At 48.9% G+C, this 20,437-nt stretch overlaps 1 long non-coding RNA gene across 7 annotated transcripts in view; it reads left to right on the top strand.

Annotated features, from left to right (window-relative positions):
• The first annotated feature begins 253 nt into the window (after nt 1-253).
• LOC146191983 (uncharacterized) overlaps nt 254-20,437 on the top strand; it is a 77,129-nt gene continuing 56,945 nt past the window's right edge. The window contains exons 1-4 of one of the 7 annotated variants that reach the window (XR_014706739.1): nt 254-334; nt 1,730-1,790; nt 1,874-1,931; nt 16,006-19,072. This is a non-coding gene — a long non-coding RNA (uncharacterized LOC146191983). Of the gene's footprint in view, nt 510-1,729; nt 5,647-16,005; nt 19,073-20,437 lie in introns of those variants that run through there. The other 6 variants (XR_014706737.1, XR_014706734.1, XR_014706738.1 and 3 more) reach the window with 6 other exon arrangements.

Genomic DNA, 20,437 nt, shown 5'->3' with positions numbered 1-20,437 from the left:
CTCTGTTCCGTACACCTTCAACAGCTTTCTGGTGCTTTTCGCACTTTTCGACCCTTTGGCCTTGCCTTTGGCGCCCCGAGAATTTTGAATAATTGCGCAAAAACATACGAGATTTTTAAAATGTTAGTTAGAGGTTGTATTTTTTGTAAAAATTATCTTATACTTTAGCAAAACCACTCTGGCACGGCCGGTGGGCTGGCCGGTCTCGAGAAAGACTCTGGCAACGCTGCCAAAAAAAAAAAAAAATGTTTACTTTTTTTTTTATTTTTTATTTTGTGATTTGAAAATGGACGCGAGTGTGACTTCAAATTTGTAGACTTGAGCATAGTGAAAAGTACGTGCTGCCTGCGAGATGTGATGTCCTTTGCGTCGAATACAAAGTGTTTCACTGGAATGTGTGTAGAGTGTTTGCGATGGCAACCGTCATATCGGAAAAATGCGATCACGTGCGTGCAAGTTCACGTGTGACCGCTGGTAGTTCTTGATGGGACTGACAGCGCTTGGGACAGGTGAAACGCGTTAATTTGTTTGGTTTGAAGCGTAGCACAGTTGTTGCGCTTGTGTACCACTGTTTATATAAGACTCCATCCTTGTGTACGACGCCGTAAGCAGCAAACAAAAGAGGCATGTGCACATCAAAGAAACACTTTGGGGCCTCGTTCTCGTTTGAAACTGTTCACGTATTTGCCACCACAGCATTTTTACCGCAGTTGACTGTGGTAAATTTGGTGCCGAAAAGTTGGTGCCAGACTTTTCCGATATTGCAGTGGCGTGTCCTCTATTTCCCAGTCTGGCTAATGTGCTTCTTCCCACAGAACAAAGGAGTCTGATGCTAATTTCTTGAATGCGTGATTGGAGTACCTATGTGATATCTATGAGGCGCAATTCCTTAAAAGATTGGTGGGATACCTATTGCTCGTGCGCGTCTTGAAATTTTAGTAAATTGCTTTTCATGGGCGCTTTAAGAGCAGAGTGCCCACTTTCGGTAAGATTTTTGAATTCGCCTCATTAAGTACTTTTTATTGAGGGCTTATTGAAAGATTCACCAAAGGTGGGCGCGCTGTTCTTAAGGTATCCTCACTAAGGTAAGGAGCCTTTTAAAATTTGGCCGTTTTGCATCCACATTATCAAGTGTGACTGAAGGCAACCTTGCATCATGATGCTACTGTGTGGACGCTCTGTGTTTGGAGACGGTACTGTGATGTACTGAGGGATGCAGTCCACTGCTGCAGTTTGTGCCTATCAGGCATATTCACAATCACCATCCATATTTTAGCTTGCTTGCTCGCCATGGTGACTAGGTGGTTATTGTCATTTGCTGCTTATCCTGAAGATGTGAGTTTGACCAGGCCTTGGCAGCCGCTTCCCGTGTGCTGTTTGATGTCAGTGGATTTTAAAAGAACCCCAGATGGTCTAAATCATTGGAGCCCTCCACTACGGTGTTCCTCGTTACCCGAGTCGCTTTGGGGCATTAAACCATTCAGTAAAACAGTAACCTTTCAAGCTGATAGCACAACTTCAGCATGTTCCCTGGTAGTGTATGATATAGTATTAAAAATTTGGCTGGGTGGGAGCAGTTTATACATGGCTCTGGGAGTGTCGGGAGTGTCGTCGTCATTGATGCACTTGTGCATTTTACAGCAGAACAAAAGTAAGCGAAATGCATGAAACCGAATCTAATAGTTGCTCATTGTCATGGTTGCTTTTCTTTCTCTTCCCCATTATGTAGTTTCCATCGCCGGGGTGCGAGGAGGTTCTGTCATGGTAATCAAAAACACCTAAAATGAAAGGTATGTGTGTTCCGTAAAAGAGGATGTTTTATACACATCACTGTTTGAGTTTATTGCCCTCACACTGCATGTATATTTAATAGCATGCCGACCAGCCGAATGCTAACATATGTGACAACGTTGGACCATGTCATTAGGAAGGTAGGTTGCCACCAGCTTTAAAGGACTATAGACACCGAATTTTGATTGAACTTTTTTTTAATAATGCGAAAGACATTCTTGTATTTGAATCACCATGAGGATTGTGCCTATGTACATTTATTTGAATTTTCTTTTCCCGCCATTTCGGTTTCAGCAGCCAAAAGATGGCTGTGATGTCACAATCAAGTCTAGGTCACGTGCCGCTTGAAAAAACAGCGATATAATTGCTGACTCTTAGGCTTTTGTAATTCCTGTCCTTGAGGCAGGCTGGCTTTAGTGTTCTGGTGAAATAAAACGACAAAGAAACGATTATGTCGCTGTTTATTTCATCCCTCACATGAACTAGATTTGACTTTGACGTCACAGCCATCGCTCGAATGTTGAAACCGAAACTGATGAGAGAAGAAATTCGATTATAGATTTCTCAGTGGCCATAAGTGAATATTCTATATTATGAGGTGATTCATGTACTGTAGCAGGGGTGGAAGTGCTGCTCCAATGCTCCATTCTGCTCGAAACTGCTCTCCCTGCTTCATCCTGCTGCCAGGCACAATATTGCTCCAAAACTGCTCTAAACTGATTGCTGCAACTTTTTACTGTCAAACTTAGCTCAACATAGGAACTATAGCAATGCGCTGAGGTATAACATCTCTTGCACCGGGCTCAATACAGGAAAATTTCGCAAGCTAGGGAAGTGTGAAGTATAATTTAAAATTTTTTTGCTAGTAAATTTAATATGACTCACAAGCGATTAGAGGCAATTGTGAAAAACATGCACTGTGCATGTGACAGCACATCCTCCCAGGCTTTTGAATGATTGGTGGAGTGAGAGCCGCAAGTGAAGGAGGTAGCACTAACTACCACATTAGCATGGTAGGAACCGTTAAGAAACTTGTTAGATAACAAAAATTACACAAGTTATTCTAATGCTCTTTCTTTAAAAACAAGCACATACTTCACCATCGAGCCTATTTGTCAATGACAAGCGTGTCAGGCCTATGTCGGACAAAAGCTTATTTGAAGAGTTGTAGGTTGCTAAAGGTGCCAATCACTGAAAAGTTCCCAAAGATGTTTGAAGGTCACATAGAGCCTATTGCCAACTTGTTAACTGCAGCACTGCTTGAGCAAGAAGATTAGAAGCTACTGGCAGGGGACAGTTAAGTAAAGAAGCTGAAGGAGGAAAAGGCTACCCTTTAGTGCCATCTATCCTCCCTGAAGGCATCACTGGTCATTGCTCTGGAATTGATAAGCACAAGCGTAGGATCAAAGAATGTGCACAAGATAGCAGAAATGTGCCCATTAGTGCAAGTGGCTATACTAGTAGCGCTGCTTGAGCGCATCGAAATGGTAAACTCCACTTTTGAATCTATCATGTCAAAATAGATCAAACTTGGTCTTCGGTTATGAAGTACATATGCAAGCATTCCATTTTCTGTAAGGTTGTTCCAGATTGTTGCTTAGGTCAGCCTTTGTTGTTTTAAACATAACATGTTTTGGCTATTTGTCGTGTCAGAAGTGCGTGCATAGTCTGCAAAAGCGCTCAACGTTGCTTAAAAGGGAATAAAAGAGGGATTTTATATGTCAGGAATAGAAAGTTGAAATTATCAAGGGCATTTAACAGTAGAAACATGCTCCAAAACTCTTGTTTGATTGCCCAAAAGCTGCTCCAAAATTTCATTATGACTGCTCCCTACCTGAGCTACTCCAAAATGCTCGAGCCTGCTTCCACTCCTGTTAGTAATGATCATTACAGAAGATAAAACACGAACCCATTATTGAAGTGTCTCTACACCTTTTAGGTATTTGAGGCAGCATTATTGCTTAGTTTTATGCTTATTGGTGTGTGCTGTAGCTGCCGTGCTGGCGGATGTATATGACACCTTGTGGGACAGTAAGTCAGTTGTCAGTAAGTATTGTTGCCTCATGGTAGTTGCGTGTCCTGAATGTGTTTCATGCATTGCTGTAAAATCCTACATGTCACTCCAATCTGCCCCAGGAGTTCATGGTGCAGAAATATTTGTGAAGCAGAGATTTTAAATGTAGTTTCCTTATGGGGGATGTCAGTGAGGTTTCAATCAGATCACTGATTCTCGAAGCTCTCACAGCGCGTGGCTGTCACGGCAGGGCACAGAACATGCTGTGCTCCACTCGACGGATCAAAGAGGGCCTTAGTATTTTGAAAAATACAGTTGGTAGGTAGGTTTAATTTCACAGGCCGATACAAGGGCTATGTGAGTGTGAAGAACATATGATAATTTGAAGAAAGAAGGAGGAGAAAGAAGAAGAGGAAAACGTGGAGGTTGGCTCGAGGAGCGCGAGGCACGAGCAGGAGAGAACAGGCGAGCAGCGGAGCCGATCGGCTGCCCAAGGAGCTCGGAGCGGTGCGTCTTCTGCCAGGCCTGACCCGGGGATTCAGACCTGGGGCCTGCCGGCCATATCCTGTTCTGTTCTCCTGTCCTGGCCCGCCTCCTGTCCCGGGTGATCAGACCTGGGAGTGCTGCAGTCCACGGAGCTCGGGCGGTTCGTGTTCCGCCAGGCCTGACTTGGGCATCCAGACCTGGGGCCGCCTACTGCATCCTGTCCTGGCCCGCCTCCTGTCCCGGATGACCAGACCTGGGAGTGCTGCAGCTGCAGCTCATCGCCGCTGCTGTAACCGCGGCTCATCACTGACACGGACGTTCGGCATCGTGCTGGGCCCCTGGCACGTCGGGGAAGCCTGAAGCATCGGCCGCGGAAAGGCAACCCGAGGCCTCTTGACCCTACTGCACCGACCCTTCAGAACTCTGACTACCCGGAGCGTCTGCACCGGCTTTTCCATCCAACATCTTGGTGACTTTTTGACAATTTGTGTTTTGTCATCGTCTCACTTGCTCGTTCTACGCTCGTCCCGTCCATGTCTGTATATAAAAGTATTCGTTGTTAGCTTGGTCAGTCTGGTCGTCTATTTAGATTACTGTCTCGGAATAAGCCACAGAATAAGGTGGCTAGAAGATCTAAAGAAAAGAACCTCACAGTGAGACACTATTGGGGAGAGCTCCAGGTTAACTTGAAACAATGACAGGAAGTTGGCTTGTGTTGAAACGAATCTGTGTTCTAATTGCCGAAACCATCACCACTGAAAGCAAAGCTTTATAAGCGTCGTAAATGACAAAATGTAACTGGCTAGATTCATGGAAGAGTGTGCCTAGTGTAGCGGCTCCACAATGACGTATCATGTCACATGGGGTGGCGAAAAGGGCCCATTATTACCAAAGATGCATAGCCATAGCCTATAGCACTGAGAGGCTCTCCTGATAGACTCTCCTGATAGACTTCAACCCGAGTGCATAGCTTATGTTGGTGACAAAGGCTAAGGTGGGGGTGAAGGTTGATGGTATCCCTTACGATACTTTATCTCACAAGCTGCTAGCACTAGGAAAGGTAGGGGTGACCTGGCCCAATCAGGATCATGCACACTACAATAGGTAATTGTGCTGCTACTCGCCTATCATAGTAGAAGCACAATTATCTAATTCAGTAGAACCTCCTTATAGTAAAATCACTGGGTCTGGCAAAAATCTTTACTATATCAGTTGTTGGCGATGACATGGCCCTGAGGATGCTCTTACTGAACATGTTTTGTTGCTTAATGAAAAAAAAAAGCACTTAAAATATCTTCCATCTCTTATTGCCTGTTTGTGACATTCTTTAGTTATAAGGTTTTTGGTATACCTTGAGGAAGCACCTCTTAAGCATGAGGGCAACATAACTATGAATACAACTCAGTTTGATTTCATGTGAAAACTAAAGCCTTGCATGGATATGGTGTCACTTTTTTGCTGTTTCTGTCTCTAAAAAGGCAATAAATGATAAACGCATGTGGCAGTCAAGTACTCTAAGACTGCATTTGCTGCACCTCTACTTCTTGTCATCGTTGCATCATGCTTCGTGCTGTACAGTGCAGTGAATTTTTGCTGTTTCTTTGCTTCCTTATTTCTTGCTGCACTTTTTACTCTCTTTTACTTTCGAATGAACAACGCCGCCTCCTTTCCGTGTTAGTAGACAGCTTTACTATTTTTTCCCTACCCACTGCATGCTTTCTTTCACAGCTCCAAGGCCTATGTAAACTTGACTTCTTCTGAGTGCTGCTATGTATGGCAGTAGAGCCAATTTAAAAAACACTATGCTATAGTACAACCTCGTTAATTCGAAGTCATCGGGACCGCGAGAAATCTTCGAATTAAGCGGGTTTTCAAATTAACCGAACATACCAAGAAATAAGACTTAGGCAAAAAAAATTCGTTGCAGGAACATGTTACCTTTATTCGGCATATTTTGAATTACTACTGAAAGTAATCAGAGATGCTGGTTTGCCGCGTCCGGTAGTTTGCGGCTCCTAAGTTGGTCAAATAGACGAAACATCTCTGAACTTCCACCGCGGCACTCAACAAAACTGCGGATAACGTTCAGCGATCCGATAACTTCACCAAGAGCAGGTGCTCGGGGAGGCTCGCCGGTGTCGTCGTCGCTATCGTCGCTGTCATCGCGCATGTTCGTACCAGCAGTGATCTCACTCTCCAAGTCAGAGTAGCCAGTCTGCTCTTCGCTCTCAATGTTGATATACTCGGCGAAGCCGACTGCTTTGGACTCATCCTCTGCGCAGAGCGCATTGATGCGGTCGCAATACTCTGCTCCTTCTTCGTCAAGAGTAGTAGTACATGGGTGGTCTGCATCGGCATCAACAGTGCTTTCACTGGAAAAACCAGCGTGTTCAAAACACCGCCTGATCAATGTGGGCTCCACTTGTTTCCAAGCGTACACCATGAGGCATATGGCTCCGAGGAGGTCGATGGAGTACTCCTTGCCATTGTCGTAGCAAAGGAGCATGCGCTTGAGCAGGTGGTACCGATAAATCTTCCTAGTGTGGTGAATGACGCCTTGGTCCATCGGCTGTGGGATCGAAGTGGTGTTCGGAGGTAAAAATACCATCCTGGTGGCCTGGAGATGTGGGATGTTGCCATGTGCCGGGCAGTTGTCGACGACAAATAGGACATTCCTGCCCGTGGCCGCGAACTTGCGGTCAAGTTGCCGCACGTACTCTTCAAATATTGCACCTGTCATCCAGGCTTTCTTATTGTGCCTGTAGACGAGTTCATCCTTTGGCAGCAGCCACGCATTTTTGAAGCAGCGAGGCTTCCCCGTCTACCCGACGACCAGTAGCGGCAGCTTGTGTTTACCGCACATGTTTGCGCCAAACAGCACAGTAATCCTGTCCTTGGCCTGTTTCCTACCCTTGATGGCGGTGTTCTTCACTGCGAATGTTTTTGTTGGCAGCATCTTATAAAAAAGTGCAGCCTCGTCAAGGTTGTAAACGTCGTCTGCACCGTACTCGCTAAGCAGCGGCGCCAGTGTGTGGTTTCTCCAATCCTCGACAACGCTCTCGTTAGTGCTGCCGCTCTCACCACAGACGGTGAGAAAGGTTAAATTATTGCGTTCTTTAAAACGGCAAAACCATCCATTGCTGCACTTAAATTCCTCGTGCCCAAGTTGTAGAGCTAGGTCGTTGGCCTTCTCCCGCAGTAGCGTTCCATTGACGGGAAGGTGGGCAGCGTTTGCTTTCTGCAGCCAGCGAAGCAGAGCAGCTTCCACATCTTGATACGTGGGAGCCCGCACTCGTGACTGCTTCGAAGAATAGGTCTTGCCCTAAGCCTCTAGTATTTTTGACTTGTTGCTCAATATTGTGGACAACGTCGAGAGGGGCACGCCATGCCTTTTGGCCAACTCGGTCTTCGAACAAGCGCTCTTGCCTGCTTCCTGGATCAAGCAGAACTTCTGCTGCAGCGTTAAAGTCTTGTACTTTGGCATTTCTGCACTGCTACGGTCACAAAGCTAGCACTTCTGCACAGTCCCGCCCAAAAAAATGGCACAGTAGCCGACCCCTAACCACAGCGCACAACACAAAGAAATGGCGCAGGCGAGGCCGGCGCGGCGATGGTGGTGGCGTACTTGCAGACGCTACAAAACGGCGCTCGTGCTGCGTTGTGCTGCTCGTGGGACGCACGCTGCGATCGTCTGCTACGATTTTGGAATATGTGTGACGGGGTGACCGAGCTGTGCAGGCTCCCTGCTACGTTTGTGCGAGACGGCGTTAAATGCTGAATTGTCGTGATATCGTGGAGGATGCACGGCTATGCAGGGAAAAGTGATGTAGGCCTAGGCTAGCTCAGGTTCGGCGCAGCAACAGTGCTCCCTCATCCCGGACCGGTTCCTCCTTCTCATTCCACCGGCTCTCCTGTTGTCCCGCGCGGTGATGGCGCGAAGCTCAAAGAGGCGAGAGCGCACGGACGCACAGATGGTGCAATGCGACGGCTGCCAGAGATGGGTCTACCTCGACGAGACCGACTTTGAGGATATTCAGACAGCCAATGCAGCGGTCTCGTTTACTTGCAAGCTGTGTGTGCGGTTGGAGGCGCTCAGTGCCAGGCTATGCGCGGCGGAGGAGGAGGTGAGGACACTTTGGCGAGACGCCGCTCGGGCACCGCAGCAGGCAAGGGGGTTACCGCTCACACACGGGGATGGAGCTGCCGATTTGGCGCCCGACCAGGGACCCCAGGTGAGTGTCCTGCCTAAACCCTCGACCCTGCCCAGCGGGGAGCTACCTGCAGTGGACACGGACGGCCCTATCGTGGGCCATGCCCCTTTGACAGGGGGTGGTGATGAGCACATCCAGCAGGAGCAAGCTGCGAGCGACCACCAGTTGACAGCTGTTGACATGCTAAATAATAGCCTTTTGTGCACAGCGGGAAGTCCGGCGAACAACGCCCAGGCAAGGACACTGAGCACTCAAACTGATGCACGCCCGACGTCGCAGCAAACCACCCCGTGCTCGAAATTGCACGCGGCTGGCACTGGGTCAGACGGCAGAAAGATGAAGGCTGGAGAAAGCGGGCAGAATATCGTTGCTCCGGGTGGCATCACGCCAGCGGTGAGCAGCGGTGGTCTACCAGACACCACGAGATCATCTGCCGGCCAGCAGCCCAGGCCCCGAAGTAAACGGATGGACAACACCTTGAACGAAGGCAAGTGTGCTGGTCAGAAGGTGCCCCGTACAGGTGCGGGGGACGCCCTGGCCCCGACTTCACGGGAAATCTGTGTCATCGGGGACACAAACGTCCCACGCCTGGCGCGAGCCCTTCGCCGCCAGCTGGGCACTCGAGATTGCTTGAAATGGCGCTACGTCCGACGGGCGACGGTGCTCGATGCGCAGTGTTTGCTGCGTCGTTATCAGAGCCACGAGCGGCTGCGCGATTCCCTGGTGGTGCTTCACGTTGGAGTGTTCGACATACTACAGGGTGTGGAGCCGGAGGTGGTGTGCAGTTCTATTCGTGACGATGTGTTCCCGTATGTGCCGAATTTGGTCATCTGTGGCCTTCCAGTGGTGCGTGCTGGGGATGTCGACCTAAGGCCGCGCGTTGCCCGGCTCAATGCTGAGCTGAAAACGTTGTGTACATCTATAGGCGCCACATTCGTGGAGGCCGCAGGATTGCAAGGAGACCGAGGATTGGCGAGGGATGGTCTGCATTACCGTGCTGAAGCAGCCCGACAAGTGGCGAACAAATTGGTGGAGCTTGCGCAGCGTTTTTTAGGCGGAGAGAGTGGGGCACGGAAAACCCGCACGGAGCATCGCCTACAGGGGCACCAGACCACGGCGCAGAGCAAGCAAATACCCGTTTCTGGTCCGGCAGAACATGCTGGCATGAGCACCGAAAGCCTGTGCGCACGCGGGCAGATGACAACGGGGGCCCTCGGAGAGGGGAGCACTCCCCTGGCCCTCGGAAAGGTGACCTCACCACCACAGTTGTGCGCTCAGGGACGGGTGCCCTGGGTCCAGCCCACTAATCGGGACGGACCAGCATATCTGACACCACCTGCACCCCAGCTACCTTTTCTGCCAATGCCAGTGTGGCCCGATCCTCGGTTTTATGGACCTGGGCCAACACAGAGTGTGCTGCAGAACCAGTATTATCCGACGCTCGCCCAGTAGTCCGGGTCCCAAGCCCACCAAATGGACGCCGGAATAGGCCGCGACCTCTACCACATAGTGGCCGAGATGGTCAGTCGCCACATGGCGCTACAGGTGCCCCGACCAGTGCAGTAGCAGGCCGCGGGCGGGCTCGCGTCCACCGGCGGAGAAAGGAGCAGCTGTGTTTTTCGGTGGGCTTCCTGAACCTACAGGGCGCTAGGCGGGAGCAGAAATGGGCCGAGCTGTACCGCACTTTGGACATGGAGCGGTTTTCGGTGTATGGGGTGGTGGAAACGCACCTAAAAGACCTGGAAGAACCACCCATCGATGCCGAGTGGTGCTGGTCGGGGTGCAACAGGGATGCCCACAGTCGTAAAGGAGGCGGGGTCGTAGTATTGTGGCGACGGGATCTCCAATGGAAACGCGTAGAAGAAGGCTGCAGGGAACACTTGTGGGTGGATGGTAAAGTGATGGGGCATCCCACTGTAGTGTGCATGCTCTACTTGTCTCCGCAACATCTAGCCGAGAATTTACAGTTGATGGACTGTGTGCGCCGGGATGTGCGTCGCCTAGCCGCCAACAGGCAAGTAATAATCCTCGGCGACTTCAATGGCCACCTTAGCGAGCTGGACGGCCGCACAGACGCTAATGGGCAACTTCTCCTGCAGCTTGCTGAGGAGTTCGACCTGACGGTCGCCAACCTTGAGCCACGATGTGAGGGGCAGGCAACATGGTGCGCGCGTGGTAGTTCAACAACTATCGACTACGCGTTGGTTTCGTCCATCCTTATGCTTGCACTGAGGGAGATAGCAGTCGACGAGGGGGGTCTTTTCAGCCTCGGAAGCGACAACAACCGGTTACGCCTCGTCTTTGGCAGCTACCGCAAGAAAGATGGAACCAGCTTACGTACCCCCCATCGGACTGCCGCGTACCTTCCGTGCCAGGCGACTGAGCGAGTAGTTGACGAGTTCGAGGCGTCCCCGGGGAGAATGGAGGTGCGGACCTACGACCAGTACATGTCTGCGCTACATGCAACAATTCTGGACCACATGGTTCGTGAAAGCTCACGTCCTCGTAGGAGGAGGAATCCATGGTGGGACCAAGAGGTGGAAGTGGCGTGGCAGGAGCGGCGTGCGGCAAATCGCAACCACCGGATGACCATTAAGGAAGGTGTTCCGGATGTGATAGCGGCTGCTTGGGCAGACTACTTGCACCTAAAGCACAAGGTGCAAACACTGGTGCAGGCGAAACTCGCAGAGCACAACCTTCGGCTCATGAGGTCCCTGCGCGAGGAGGGCAAGACGGCAGCGCAGAAATTTTGGGGCTATGTGCGTTCAATGGACCGGCGGGATTCCCCGCTGCCCCCCATCATTGATGCGACGACAGGGCAGCCACCTGAAAATCGGCAAGAGTACCTGACGGCATACTATGCCACCTTGTATGGACAGACGGTGGCATGTGAGGAGCTCGAAGAGGAGACCGTAACCTCGCCGATGGATGAGGGGACTCCGGAAGAGATGGAGCCGCGGTGGGAGATCTCCAGCAAGACCATGGAGCGCGCCCTCACTCGCATAAGTGCTCGTACAGCCCCGGGACCTGATGAGGTGCCGGTTCGTTTGGTGAAGAGCCTCGGCCCGGAGTCAAGAGAACAGCTCGCTGGCCTCTTGACAGCTGTTATCAAGGGAGCACCAATCCCGGATGAATGGCGGCGGGGGCGAGTCGTTCTCATTCCAAAGAATAGAGAAGTGACGGGAAACCTGCCGGACTTCCGCCCGATTACAGTCACCAGTGTTGTGTACCGACTCTTTGCCAGGGTTCTAGAGGAGTGGCTCAGTGGCTGGGTGGAGGCTCGCGGTGTGCTCACCGAGCTGCAGAATGGCTTCCGGCCAGGCCGCCGGTTAGATGACAACTTATTTGTCATCACGCAGTGCGCAGGCATCGCGCGGAAGGAGGGGCGCTCGTTGTTGTGCTGCTTCATGGACGTCGAGAAAGCGTATGACAACGTGCCCCATGAGGCCTTGTTTGCGTGCCTGCTATCGCGCGGTCTCCCAAGGACTCTCCTGTTGACCATCCGGCGCCTCTACAGGCGGAACTACATCACTGTGTGCTTTGGTGATGTGCATTCAGAGCGCATAGTGGTGACGAAAGGCCTTCGGCAGGGCTGCCCACTGTCGCCGCTCTTTTACCTGGTGTATGTGTCAAGCGTGGAGCGGGCCCTGATTGCATCAAGCCTGGGATTTCGCCTGCGGCTCAGCACAAGCGGAGTCGACGAGGGCTGCCGACTGCCAGGACTTGCTTTCGCCGACGACCTGGTCGTGATGGCAGAATCGGCGAGGGACCTTCAGCGGCTCGTCGATATCTGCCACGCTGAAATCTCCGTGCTGGGGCTGCGGTTCAGCACTAAGAAAACTGCGGTTGTCCGGCTGGCTGGTGAGCGTGCGGGTGAGGACGAGATCACGCTGGGCGGGCACCATCTGACCACCTGCACAGCGTATAAATACCTCGGAATACACCTCTCCGACGGGGCGGACATGTACTCTGTGCACGAAGCGGCGCTACGCCAGAGTGCTCTCCGGGCTCAGTGCATCCTCCGCCGCCGGTGCCTGTGGGGCTGCAGCCGTTATTTGATGGTGCGCGACCTTTGGAAGTTGGTGCACGTGCCGGCACTGTCGTTCGCCAACTCTGTGGTTTGCCTGTCGGCTGTTACGTGCGGATGGCTTGAGAGGCGACGACATGAGGTTGGGCGCATTGCCCTTGGCTGCCATGGCCAGGTTGCCATTGAGGCCATCCAGGGCGACGTAGGCTGGTCCACCTTCGAGGCACGGGAGGCGGCCAGCAAGTTGGCCTTTCGCGGCCGACTGCTCTTCTTGCCACGGGAGCATTGGGCGAGGCGCGTGTTCGAGTATTTGGCTGCCACTTGCATCAGGACGGACTGGGCCAGGCGAGTTTACCAACTTGAGAAGAAGTTTGGCTTTTTCACCCACCCTATGGCGGCTGACTCTCCATCCAAATGCGCTGCTGAAGTGCGGCTGCGAGTCGGGGAGGTTGAGGGTGTCAGGTGGGCCAGGGATATGGAAGCCAAGTCCACGTTGGCGCTGTACCGGGAGCACAGGCAGAGCATCGGCCCGGTGCGATTCTACGACAACAGCATAGGCAGCGGCCTCCTTTTTGAGGCACGGGCTGGTGCCTTGCGGACTTTGCTCTACCGGCGCCGTTTCGATCCTGCTGTGTCGTGTACTCTATGCAGGGTGTGCGGCACCGAGGACGAATCGGTGGAGCATTTAGCCTTGCGCTGCCCTCGTCTCTCCATGCCGGCCATAGAGGGCGCCACACTCCCACAGGCGCTCGGTTTCCCCTCAACCCCACCCGCAACAGTGGACGGCGCCGCCGGAGACAGCGCGGCCGCTGACAAAGCATTGCTTAAAGCAACTGCGGCGACGACGAGAAGGCTCGCCGAATGGTGGAGTGCAGTTCGCCAACTGTGATGAAGTTTGGGCCGGGTGTGGGGGTGTGAGTGTGTGGTGAGGGTAAGCGCGGTTGTGGGGTGTGTCCAGGTGAAGTGCTGCGTGTGACCTTCTTAGTCGATGTCTCTTTAGACAATTGTGTGTGTGTGTGGTTTTTTTTAAATTATTATTAGCTGGGACACCAATCTGGTGTCCACCCGTTAAAAAGGGACTAGCTAACACTATCATCATCATCATCATCAAGGCACGGGGGAAGAGTGGGCGAAGCACACCAAGGGATGGAGTGGGGGCGAGGTCACGTGATAAAAACCGGTGTGCCCGCCGTGTTGCAGTGAAGCACGTCTCCTCTGCAGGCGCGTGTTTCGGCGGTGCGCACTGTGGACCGATTTTTGTGCAGAGAGTGCTCCGGCTGGGGCGCTTCGCCTATAAATCATCACCATTACTATGTGGCTTTGCCTCGCGGCTCCGTAGGGCCGTCGTTTCACCGGGTTTGCGGCGAAACATGTATCAGGCATTGCCGCATAGCAGTCCAAATTTTCGAATTAACCGGGCTGGCGCAGGCCGCCTGTTCGAATTATCAGGCCAAATTTACATTGGAAAATACGGGACCGCAGAAAACCTTCGAATTATCCGGGATTTTGAATTAACCGAGTTCGAATTATCGAGGTTGTACACATATTTTGTTATTTAAAGCGAAAAAATGCCTAACGATTCTGGGAAGCGCGCGTGTGGTAGTCAATTCGTGGGAAGCCACCGCTGTGACCAGACGCACTTTACTATAACCGATCTTTAGCGAAAATGTCTTTACTATAAAGGGGAAAAATGTAAAGGCTTCTATGGAAGACGAACTGGGACTTAAGTTTCACTAGTTTACTCTAGCGCTTGGAAATTGTGGCAGCCTTTTCATTTTCAGTTGGGACGTCGGTAGTTTTAATTGACTGATGGGAGGACTGCTTTAATGTCAATTTGCTCACCATTGGAATGCATCTGTTGCTGCTCAGGGAACATTTACACAGGAATTGCTGGCAGGTCAGTATTTACTAAAAACAATGATTGGATAAAGTTGTCGTTGCCCCCGAATGTAGGCATCTAACTTGGCTCATACTTGTCTTCCGGTAGTCTTGAAATGCCATTTGCGCTTGAATGTCCTTTTAGTGGGTATTGATATTGCACAATGCATGGATGTTTTGTTCATTTCAGCTTATCCAAATGCAGCTGCTATGGCTGGTATTTCGTGCCTGTACTTTAAAATATGCAGCCAATTGTTGAGGATGTGATAAGTGCTGCGGGGTAATTATGAAATAGATTCCTTCTGGTTAAAACTGAATAGAAGAACAGTTTTATTGTCAGAAATGCTGTTAAGGTCTGTCAAATCGGAAAGCTTTGTCCACTCAGGCTGTCCAGTGTTAACAGCAGGCGCCTTGAGGAGCTGCGGCGTCTTGAGAAGCTGTGTGCCTATCAGTGCCATTCTGCACTTACATCATTGATGAGAGAGCATGCCATGCATGTTGAAGAGCTGTGGAAAGTGCTGTGGATGTCTGGTGACTTGCAAAATTGTCAGGAAAATTTTGTGTACCTGGAGGAATCTGAGACCCCTTTCATAAATGTTGTCGGCTTCACCTCTGTACTGCATTTCCTACTAGTGGCAGAACAGCAGTGCTTTGAAACATCATATTATGGCCATTATTTGTCATTTATGCATTCACATATGTTCACATAGTTCCCATAGCAGCACTACATATATCTGTATAGCAGTACCATGCAGTTCTAACTCTATATTGCTGTTTTTCTGGTGGCCAATGACACCATGTTTGGGGCAGGACGCAGTGTGGGAAAGTCTACTTAACGATATATGCAAGGGGTCTGTAGGGTATGCCTTCAGAAATGTGGCCAAGTCGAGGGAAAGGACCTGACAGTAACGCAGTGGTCTGCTGGGAATTTTGATAGTACCCTGAGTGCCCAGCACATGGTTTGTTCAATTGGCATGACATCTTTTTGCTTTCAACGCTAATTAGGCATGGCATTCTTCTTGTTTTAGCTATATTTTTCCTGGTCTTCATGAAGCGAGTATACTGGAAAAAGTACATTTTGGTCCTTTCTGTGCACATGTTGTCTTACCTCTGCTGGGAGCTATTTTGAAAGCGTAAACCACGCAGAAGTGGCACTTCCAGTGCCATTTCCAGTGACACAGTGCCAGGAGTGCACTGCGTCAGCTTATTCCTTGTTTTTTATTTTTGCACATGCTTGCTACCCTTTTATTGCGTATATTATTATGTACAGCTTTGTTTTTGTTTGTCACTTTTCTGAATGCTTGTGGTAATGAGCCACTCTGTGGCATCCTTAAAGCAGGTTCTTGCAGATTTCTTGCTGGTCAGAACTGTGCTCTCCTCTTCTTTCAAAAGCTGCAGCCCTGACATTAGTTAAGGCATGGTGTCGCACATAGTGCGCAATGTAGGACACGAAGGAGCCCGTTTGTCGCATGAGTATCGCTGTGCCATCGTGCCAAGCTACAGTATTGCAGCAGAAAAATTAGGCCTAACAGGGAGTGTTAATTTGCATGCAGCCCCCATTGTTTATGTGAGCACTAACTCGCCTGTTTTACTTACAGGGCCACAACGGTTCCTCTTGCTTACGGACAAGCCTTTAGGCCTCTATGCAGTGAAGACGCTGATTGGTGAGTCCACCGTCTGCTTTGTAGAAACTGTGTGTGTAGGAACACGGTGTTCTCTTCTTTGTCCCTGTCCTGTGTGCGCTGGAAATTTTCCAACATGCTGTACCAACTCGCTTGAATGTCAGTTTTACTACAGTATCACAGGTTATTTTTTGTAAAAAGAATATTGAAGATGTATTCACTTGTATTTTGAATGTACAACCATTTTTCATGCGGGCCAGTTCGTTTCTCAATGTACCGTATACAGTTAAACCCCTTTATAAGGAACATGCACTGGGGAGCAGTTTTTGTCTCTATTTCAGCGCAGGCATCTTACGGCTAAAATACAAAAAAAAAAATTGTACGTCACGTTTCAAAAGCGTTATTATAGCTTTCATTTACATATTGCATTTGCTTGGTGGACCACCGCACTGACCACACCTTGCAACTTTCTTGTATTTATTTACTGTTGAAACAGTTTTAAATCTTGGTCTGCTTCATGGTTGCATTGATGCTGTTCAACACAGCCTCTACCAGCTTGAAAATCAGGCCAAGAGCCTCATGGCCGATGTGCCAAAGCTGTATATGTTGGCAAACCATGTTTGCAGCGATTGCAAAGTGCAATTGCAATGTGACGTGGGGCTACTACAAGAATTTAAGTAAAAAAAGCGCCACAAAATCGTAAAAGTAACCAGCTTACCACCAAGGTGCTAGAAGCAGCCAAAACCAAATAGATTTGTCGCTTGTACTGAAATGCAACATAATAGACAATCTTCACTATATTCTTCAGACTAGTGGACACAACACCTATGCTAATTCGTGATAGGAAGCTCCACTAATTGGAGAGCCCAATGCACGCTCCCAATATTCTTGCTTAGATGCTTGCATATGCAGTTGCACTTGTGCTCTTTGTGGCAAGCTTGAAGAGCTTTTCTGCATTGCATAATGGTACAGGTATGGCTCTCTTCTTTTGTTTTCACTGTAGTTGCTATGGTGTGTCTGTTACAAGCAAGACTGAGTACCAAACTTTAAAGCTAATTTGCCCTTTATAGCCAATTGTCTTCTACATGCAATGTCTGTTAAAAAAGAGGTCCAATTAATGAAAGTCATAGGGCGGCCAGCCATTTGGGTGAATGGTGTCTCTTATACCCGATTGGCTTTTACATCCATGTCTCTTATAACGGGGTTCAGCTGTATACTCGTGTAAAGGCCGCATTTTTTTTCCCTCTATGTTGATGGGGTGCGGCTCTTACACGAGTCAGGCCTATATCTATCTGCATAAAAGTCTTATTGTTGCTGTGACTGTTCTAAATAATAACGTAAACATTGCTGAGTGACCATAAACAATCAGATTACACCGGCGACTCCTATTTTCGAGATTATCAAGTTACGTATTGCCCAAGTTTGGTTACCTTCTTTACACACTCTGAGGCTTGTTTCTCGAGCGCACCAATCCTCTCGATTTTTTTGTCTATCGCGGATAATTTTGACTGGTTACTGTTTTGGCCTTTTTAAATTTTCTGTATGTCAGCGGCAGTTGCTTTCAACTGGACTTCTAGCAATGTTTCTTCTGGACCCGGATTCGATTCAACATCCCCTCCCAGAAGTAGCAAAAACTGCAGGTCACAAAGCATCTCAAACACAGGCTGTGGGCATGGCAGGACAAGCAGGCAGACATTATTACTGCTATAGCACTTTCCATATCATCTGCTCACCTGGACGAGGAACAGAAATGGGTTTGAGGCCATGATGCAGGTGTTGCCACCATGCCCACTGCCGAAAGCTACTTGGAAGCTGCCTTTTATACTGGTTGCTGATGTTGACGATCGCTCTCGCAGTTCAAAAGATGAAATATTGGCACCACTGGGGACGCTGGTTTGGCTCTCGATGACTTGCGTCAGAATGACTGGTTGAGTCACCCAGTTGCAGTCACAAGCCGAAAAGTGCATTAGCAGTTTGGTTTGGTCCGTTGTCGGTCCCGATACTGGCTGTCCTGGTATCGGCAGCAACTCAGCAAAAACCTGTACAAGGAACAAAAATGGGTTTGAGGCCATGATCCTGGCGTTGTCGCTGTGCCCACTGCTGAGAGCTACTTGGAAGCCATCCTTTATACTGGTTGCTGTCATTGATGATCGCCCTCGCAGTTCAAAAGGTGAAAAATTGGCATCCCTGGGGACGCTGGTTTGACTTTTGATAACATGCGTCAGAATGACTGGTCGAGTCACCCAGACAAGCCACCTAGTCACAGTATTAAGGGGGCATGTGTGTGTGAAATAAGAATTTTTCTTTTAATAGAAGAGTTTTATTTTTACTGCTTTAGCAACCTTGGTCATTTTTTTTTTTCACCCATTACTAATTCTACATCTTTGTAGAAGCTTTTGACTGCCCGGTCATTATGACTAGTTGTAGGTGCATAGTCCTGTACAGACTGCAGTTTATACCACTAGTAAAATTCTTAAGGGTTAGTGTTGTGTACTACTTTTTTGGTAGTTGTGCTGGGTGATGTTCCTTCTTTCTTCTTTGTAGGTTCTGTCCCCTTACTTTATCAAATAAGCCTCTCGATTGCTGGATTAAATTGAAAAACTGATTTAAATGAATGACTTGTTGCAGCAAATAAACGGTGTACTACAATGATAGTGCGTTAGGAACACTGAACTGGCCTCCCTTAGACAATTCCCTTAAAACAGTTCATCGTCCTATAAGTGAAAATTGGACTCCCGTTGCACTTTTTAGTATCTATGCATGGCCAGGAAAAACTAAAGCAGACAATAAGTAAATGCGTGCACACTTTACACCAAGTCAGAATAGCTCTGGAAACAAATATCTGGTTAGACAAACGGCAAGTCCACATTCTGACGCTTTCACGAGCCTATATACCGTATTTACACGATTGTTAGTCGATTAGGATGTATAAGTCGACCCCCCCCTCCTGAATCCCATGTCCCCCCCCCCCAAAAAAAACGTACCGATGGATACCTTCAACGGTGAAAATTTATTATGTTAAAACAGCGCTAGAACACGGACAGATGCACATTTCTTTTTTATTTGTCCATGTTCTAGCGCTGTTTTAACATAATGTTTAACCAACTCACCCAACAAGCCACGTCCGAAAACTTGGCTGTGCTACACTCGTCTCCACTTCAAATTACATATTTCGATGATATGCGCCGCAAGCTCGGCAGGAAGCTCGGCCTCCTGCTAGGGGTAGCATACCAACTGTATCCTTCGGAAGCCCCTTCACTTGGCGTTGAAAATTTTATCTTGCTGCCAACGCCATTCCCGCATAACTTGTTTAGCACATTAGGCCCACAGCGCAGTTCTTTCTTGGCATAAATGATAGCCGCCTCCTAGAGCACTGCGTGAAACAATGCATTTTGGACTGCAGAGCTCATGACGAAGCATGTGGCTGGACGTAAAGTCAAAAGTGCAACACTCGAACCACGCGTGAACTCAATAAACGATCGGAGTTGGCTCTTCCATCAACCATCAACACTTCCTAGTGCTGCCGTGTCACCTGACCCGATGTGACTGAAGTGCAAAAAGCGAGCGTCACTGCAATTCGAAAAGTGATTCTTCCGTACACTGTCAACACTCCCGCAGGTGCAGCTCGTGCTGTGCAGTAAAAGTTAAAATAGAAAAATTCTCCCTGAGAGACAGGCACAGTAACTTAATTTTGCACTTTAAGCTGTAGAGCAAATACATTTGCCGTATCGTCCCTGATACAGTTTTTATCCTGCTCTTATTAAGGGTACCATGCTTTGGTTTCAACTGTTAGTTGACTGTCCTGCCCCCCTCACACACACACTTCGGTTTTTCGAATTCTAAATAAGGGGTTGGCTTACAGTCATGCTAATGACTTGGAAGAGTTTCTGACGATGCAACAACAGGGAGATTAGTTCAAAGTAACCTAGTGGGCCGCCACTCTCACCTCTTTCCAATATTTCAGCCTCAATAATTTACAAATTGCTAAACTCAAAGGAAGACCCCCCCTCCCTTTCTCCTTTCCTCGCCGCCGCCGCCACGCCGGTCTCCTGAATTTTCATGTTGCTAGGTTGGCAGGTATGCATATCTAATCATTAAATTTAGAACATTAGAAGCAGTAGGAATAAATATCTCCAAAAGGAACGTTATAGTCCCTTAAGTGGGGAAGAGGGTCTTAGAAAAAAAAATTTTAATACTGGGCTTAGCAGAATGAAAACCTCAGCTATTATGTACTTTAATGTGCCGATTGCAAATATGGTATCCATTTTTGTGCAAATGTTGCCATTATTTTTTATCAAGAAATATCAGTCGTGGTCTACTGACAAAGTTTTGAAAAAATTGGTTGCATCCATATAAACAAGCATTGTATCAGTAGATTCTACTCTCATCAAGGTTTGCAATAAGGGTA

The sequence above is a fragment of the Amblyomma maculatum genome, chromosome 4 (genome assembly GCF_055883805.1).
Source record: "Amblyomma maculatum isolate TAMU_Amacu chromosome 4, ASM5588380v1, whole genome shotgun sequence".
Lineage (NCBI taxonomy): Eukaryota > Metazoa > Arthropoda > Arachnida > Ixodida > Ixodidae > Amblyomma > Amblyomma maculatum.
Note: the sequence above shows the minus strand (reverse complement) of the source record. Positions and strands in the feature narration are given on the sequence as shown.